Source organism: Oncorhynchus mykiss, chromosome 28 (assembly GCF_013265735.2).
Source record: "Oncorhynchus mykiss isolate Arlee chromosome 28, USDA_OmykA_1.1, whole genome shotgun sequence".
Classification (NCBI taxonomy): Eukaryota; Metazoa; Chordata; class Actinopteri; order Salmoniformes; family Salmonidae; genus Oncorhynchus; species Oncorhynchus mykiss.
Window position 1 is genome coordinate 28,959,680 of NC_048592.1, and position 7,284 is coordinate 28,966,963.

Consider the following 7,284-nt stretch of genomic DNA (forward strand, 5'->3'; position numbering starts at 1 on the left):
TCAGTTTGATGATGTTAGGGTTCATGCGTGGGTTCTTGCCTCGGGATGGACCGGGAGAGTCCTTGTTGGTGGGTTCACTCCTACTGGGTCTGGGTCTGGCTCGGCATCTTGCCTTCTCCCTTGGAGGATTGCACGTTCTGTTGGTCCTCACTCTCAACAAGTAAGGGAACGCCTGTTGTTTTTGTTGTTGTTGTTCCTCACTCTCTCTCTCCTGGGGGTCACAGTCCCTGACCCTAAGCCCTGAAATCTCTTCAAACAGGCAAGCCGCCTGCTCCAGGGTTCTTCTACTGTCTCTTTCCTGTCCTTCTCCTTCACTCTCTCCAGATGGATCACTTTCACTGGCAGAGCTGGAGCTGCTAGTGCTGCTTCCTTCCTCTTCATTCTCACTCTCATCACTCTCCTCCTCACTCTCTCTGCGGCTCCCAGGAGCTTCGCCCCTCTCAATCTGCGACCTGTGTCTCCTGATAGGGTTGGCTAACCTCCTGCCTTGAGGAGTTTCTCCTCCTTCCGCACAGAGACCTGCGCCTCCTGACAGAGTCTGCTTCCAATCTATTAAGGGGAGAGCGTCTTGTCCCCTCTCTAGTGGTGCCTAGTGGAGACCTGTGTCTCCTGACAGAGTTGGCAACCAAACTCCCGCGCTGTGGCTGGGGAGAGTCTCTCTTCTCTGTTGGTTCAGAGGTTCCTGGTGGACAGGGGCAGGCAGGAGTACCGCTCCTTCCTCTCCCCCCTCTCCCCTCTCTCACCTTCCTCAGCCCTTTCAGTGAGTCTCTGGCCACGGAGAGAGATGGTCTCCTGAGCCCACTACGCCTCCCACAGACTTGCAGGGAAATAGAGTACAACTCGGTTCTTTCAGACTGAAACAATTGTCTACAACAGCCTGCTTCCACATGTTTTACCACTATAATCTAATAATATGGTGGATTTGTAGCCCTCGTCTCTTTGACGGCACAACTTTGATTATCTTACAAAAACAGCTTATTTAATAATACATGTATTAATCTACAAAGTAAATTCATAAATCAAACTATTACCAAGTTGTAGTTATAACCAACGGTATTGTAATGCAATATTTTTTTCTTTATTAATTATCTGAACCTACCATGGGCTGTTGATGAATTTGATAACCTCCAAGATGCCATACCTCATGACCCACTGACTCACTGTGCCAAAGCAGGATGAGTCAGTGGCAGAGGCCTGGTGATGTCACAATAAAGCACAGGTGACTGTTAATGATGTCATATGGTGACTGGGCTATGACAAAAAAATTCAGTAGTCTGTCCTTACTACAGTAACACATCATTTGTTTTATTTAATAGCTCATCTATCAATAACCGAAAGAATGTTACTATGGTAAATTATTTGTAGTCACTTTAATTTTTTTATTTTTTTAATCTGTCCAAATCACATCACTTTTGTGTCCATATGCTAATCTACCGGTATATGCATTGAGTATATCAAACATTAGGAACACCTTCCTAATATTGAGTTTTTTGCCCTTTTGCCCTCAGAACAGCCTCAATACTACAAGGTGTCCTTGGCGTTCCACAGGGATGCTGGCCTATGTTGACTCCAATGCTTCCCACAGTTGTGTCAAGTTGGCTGGATGTCCTTTGGGTGGTGAACCATTCTTGATACACACAGGAAACTTTTGAGCGTGAAAAACCCCAGCAGCGTTGCGGTTCTTGACACAAACCGGTGCATCTGGCACCTATTACCATACCCTGTTCAAAGGCACTTAAATATTTTGTCTTGCCCATTCTCCGTCTGGATGGCACACAGACACAATCCATGTCTCAAGGCTTAAAAATCCTTCTTTAACCTGTCTCCTCCCCTCCATCCACACAGATTGAAGTGGATTCAACAAGTGACATGAGGGATCATAGATTTCACCTGGATTCACCTGGTCATGGAAAGAGCAGGTGTTCTTAATGTTTTGTATACTCATTGTGGAATATGAATGATTAGTAGACTAATCTACAACACACACCATATCTTATCACTGACTTTACTTTCCAGTGTATGAGTCAAAAGTGTAATGAGTTGCCTAGCTTGAGTATGAAAATAACAATTTGTTACATTCTGTGTCTATAAGCTGCTAGGGTAGCTGCGAGATGATATATATACTGTAAAGAAAATCCTGTTGTTTTTACGGTAACTTACTGGCAACCAGTAACCTGTAAGTTACTGTAAAAAAAAAGTACAGTATGTTACCGTAAATTCCAAAGAAACGTTGGTTTTAACAGTACATCACTGTAAACTTTTCCATAAAAACAACCCTTTTTTTGCAGTGTAGGTTAAAAGGGATGAATGCATTGCATTATGGGTATTCTTGTCTGCATGAGACCTCAAATTCAACCGTAGCTAACTTTACAGGTGTTTGACATTGAAAATTGGTGTACTGTCCCCACTCAACGCTGACAACTAGGTCAGTTGGTTACAACTGCACTGTTGACTTTCCCCACCGCCTCCATTCCCATCTCACTATCTCTAGGAAAGCCTCTGGCAGAGATCAGAACACAGTGAGGGATCAAGGAGCAAAACTACCATATATAACTCCCTCTATTGTTTCTTTACTTCAGAGCTCAGCTGTGCTTTGCCAGTCGGACAGAGTGATAGGGTTCAGGGGCCGTACCATATTTTCAAAACGTCTTTCTTATTTGTCACTTTTATTCATTTGAAGTTGAGAGTAGACACACTTCCTATTGAATTCTAATCACACTAAAGTAATGTTGTCATTGAAACACTCTGATAAATCCAGGAAGTCTTTTTCAGTTTCTTTGGTCCTAGTTTCCTGTTGTCCTGAGTGAGACTTGTGTGCTACAGTGAAGTGTCCCCAGTGATGTTGGCTGGGATTTCAAGGTGGACTATGAGGATGGGTCAGATGAAGAAGCTTACTAGTCTCTCAGCTTTATAAAGCTATCATTCTCTTCTCTGGGTTCAACTCATCTTCTCTTTCAAAACGGCCAACACAGGCTGTGGGAACCAGTTGTTTCTCTCTTGATGAATAAAAAAAACAATTATGTCTAATAATTAAACACATTCTATCCTGTTGGTTTTAGTTAAGTGTTTTTAGTGTTTCTCATCTCAAGCTGTTGGCTAGATCATATTCGTTAGGGTACACCGTAGCAAAGCATGTCCTAACCCTATATTGTAAACTTTCATGGTCAAAACATATTGATACAGTAGTAGCTAAGACGGGGAGAAGTCTGTCTATAATGAAGTGATACGCTGCATTCGTAATGTAACGGCTGTTGGAAGGAGAGGACCAAGGTGCAGCGTGGTACGTGTCCATATTTATTAAATGAACACGGGAATAACAAAAAATAACAACCAAAACAGTTCTGTCTGGTGCAGACACACAAAGACAGAAAACAACTACCCACAAAACCCATGTGGGCAAGAGCTACCTAAGTATGGTTCTCAATCAGAGACAACGACAGACAGCTGTCCCTGATTGAAAACCATACCCGGCCAAAAACAAAGAAATACAAAAACATAGAAAAAAGAACATAGAACGCCCACCCTAGTCACACCCTGGCCTAACCAAAATAGAGAATAAAAATCCTCTCTATGGCCAGGGCGTGACACGTAACAACACTATCAACAAGGCAGGTCCTACAGGCCCTAGTTTTGTCGCACCTTGACTACTGTTTAGTCGTATGGTCAGTTTTCACAAAAAAAGGATTTAGGAAAATTGCAATTGGTTTAGAACAGGGCAGCATGGCTGGCCCTTGGATGTACATAGAGAGCTAATATTAATAATGTGCATGTCAATCTCTCCTAGCTGAACGTGGAGGAGAGATTGACTTCATCACTACTTTTATTTATGAGAGGTATTTGTTGAATGCACCGAGCTGTCTGTCTAAACTACTGGCACACAGCTCGGACACCCATGAATACCCCACAAGACATGCCACCAGAGGTCTCTTCACAGTCCCCAACTCTATTCCACATCAAGCAACTGATGCAAGCAGTAAAATTTGATTTAAAAGCACCTTATGTTAAGCAACACAAACATAGGCACAGACACATGAATACACACACACACATGATAACATACGCACTACACACACATACACATGGATTTAGTACTATAGATATGTGGTAGTGGTGGAGTAGGGGCCTGAGGGCACACAGTGTGTTGTGAAATCTGTGAATGTATTGTAATGTTTTTAAAATTGTATAAACTGTCAATTTTGCTGGACCCCAGGAAGAGTAGCTGCTGTAGCTGCTGCCTTGGAAGCCATGCTTCCCCCCAAAATGTACCCGCCCACAAATGTATATTTTGTCTCTCTGTGTTTTATAATTTTCCTTCAATTCGCAAGAGGCTGAATGTATCTCATCGGAGAAAGCATCCAAGCGAGTGAAACAGCTCCCTCTTTCTCAGTATGTGTAGCTCATCCATCTGATGCTGTCTGGTCAAAAAGAGTATGACATTGTTGCCGCCCCTAGCATTGAATAAAAGGGAAGCCAGCGAGCATTTGGCCTCCCTTGATAAAAAAAATAATAATAATAGTAGCCAATCAGCTTTGAGGTAAACTGAGTGAGCTGAAATGTGAATGGTCCTGGTGCACCAAAACAAAAGTGTCAAGGGAAGACAGTTTGGATTTGGCTTCACACCAATCACACCACATCAAAACCAGAACGTAATTTACAGAAAAAACTTGAATGGTTGTGTAGTTGACTACCGGTGGCCGGTAAGTTAGCCACTGAATCTAAAATCGTCCCTTTCCTAAATTAGGCATGGATGGATATAGGGATTTGGACTTGTGGTTTTACTTAATTCTCCATACTGGCCAATGATTATAACGGTGATTCTGATCCAACCATAAATTCATACATTGTCGTGTCCCTGGCCTGAGAGGAAGGAAGTTCAATATGTAGCTAGATGTAGTAGGCCAATGTTAACTACCTGGCTTGGCGCATCTTTCCCATGAAAGAAAGTTAGGCAGGCGAGCAAGCATTTTATCCAGGTAGCCTAGGACAACAAAAAATAAAAGTGTGTACTGTATGACAGAGCCATGGATCGTTTCGGCAACATGAAAGAGAGGAGGATGTCATTAACATTTCTCTATAAGTAGTGTGAGTCAACATGTTTTTTTATACTTGCACACACCAATCAGCACCACGGACAGACACATTATATTTAACTTATGTTGATTGGACTAAATAGTTTTTGGTATCTTCACTGTATTAAAGCTACAATATGTAACTTTTTGGGTGATCTGACCAAATTCACATAGAAATGTGAGTTATGGCTCTGTCATTCTTATTGAAAGCAAGTCTAAGAAGCAGTAGATATGCTCTATGTGCTCTATTTCTATGCTCCACGTTCTTTAGTTTAGTTTTGGCATCTTTTAATTTCAGTTTTCTACCCCAGCCTCAAACAGTTGAAAAACAATATTTTTAATTATGGATATTTCACAGCAGATAAGATGGTGCAATGATTCTCTACACTGTACGTGCTTGTTTTCTCAGACAAACTGAAAGTAGCAAACTATTAGACTTTTAGCAACCACATTTCTGCATAGTGCAGCTTTAAACTAAGCATAGGTGATTTGATAATGTTGAAATGTGGAAGTTGAAATGATGCTGCAATAGTGGAGGCAGCTCCTGTTTTCTTTGCGACTTGCAGTAACTCGCCATGTCAATGTTCTAGGTGAATGGAATAGGGCGGAGTCAGGCGCAGGACACAGGTATGAGTCACGATATTTACTCAAATTCAACAATAATCCAACAAGGATAAACATAAACAATCCAGATCATGTACACGGAACCACTTGACAAAAACAATCACGCATAAAACAAAAGAGGAAGCCAGAGGGTTAAATATGGAACACTGATTATGGAATGGAAACCAGGTGAGTATAATGAAGAGAAAACAAAACGAAAATGAAACATGGCCGACTAGAAACTAGAAAGCCAGTGACATCGACCGCCGAACGCCGCCCGAACAAGGAGAGGGACCAACTTCGGCGGAAGTCGTAACAGTACCCCCCCCCCCCCCCCCCGATGCCCGGCTCCAGCAGCGCGCCGACACCAGCCTCGAGGACGACCCGGAGGACGAGACGCAGGGCGATCCGGATGGAGACGGTGAAATTCCTGCAGTAAGGATGGATCCAGGATGTCCTCCACCGGCACCCAGCACCTCTCCTCCGGACCGCACCGTGGCTCTGATGCCACGGTGCCAGAACGGTAACCCAGCACACACTGAAAAGGTGATAGGTTAGTGGAGGCGTGGTGGAGGGAGTTTAGGGCCATCTCCGCCCAAGGGATGAAAACCGCCCACTCACCCGGCCGGTCCTGGCAATAGGACCGCAGAAACCTACCCACATCCTGGTTAACTCTCTCCACCTGCCCGTTACTCTCGGGTGAAAACCTGAGGTGAGGCTGACCTAGACCCCCAGGCGTTCCATAAACGCCCTCCAGACTTTAGAGGTGAATTGGGGACCCCGATCAGAAACTATATCCTCAGGCACCCCATAGTGCTGGAATAGGTGGGTGAACAGGGCCTCCTCTGTAGGGCCGTAGGAAGACCGGGCAAAGGAGGGAGACGGCAGGACTTAGAAAACTGATCCACAACGACCAGGATTGTGGTGTTACCCCGTGACGGGGGAAGATCTGTCACGAAATCCACCGATAGGTGTGACCATGGCTGTTGTGGAACGGGTCGGGGTTGTAATTTCCCTCTGGGCGGGTGTCTAGGTGGCTTGCACTGGGCGCACACCGAGCAGGAGGAAACATAAACCCTCACGGACAGCAGACGGAACGTACAGACGCCCAACTGGAGTGGGATCCGTGGACCGCTCCTCTGTGTCATACAGCCGGAACAGTGTGTCTGTCTTCACGTTCTGGGAACCTGGTTTGTAGGATAGGGTGAAAACAAAACGGGTGAAAAACATGGCCCACCTTGCCTGACGAGGGTTCAGTCTCCTTGCTGCCCGGATGTACTCCAGATTGCGGTGGTCAGTCCAAATGAGGAAAGGGTGTCTAGCCCCCTCAAGACAATGTCTCCACACCTTCAGAGCCCCGACAACAGCCAACAGCTCCCGGTCCCTCACATCATAGTTTCGCTACGCCGGGCTGAGCGACCGCCGTGTGTCACGACTTCTGCCAAAGTCGGTTCCTCTCCTTGTTCGGCGGTCTTCTAGCCATCATCGATCTATTTTTCATGTTCCATTTGTTTTGTCTGGTTGTCGCACTCACCTGGTTTCAATGACCTAATTACATGTTGAATATGTTCCCTCTGTTCCCCCCATGTCGGGTATTGGTTATTGTAAGTAG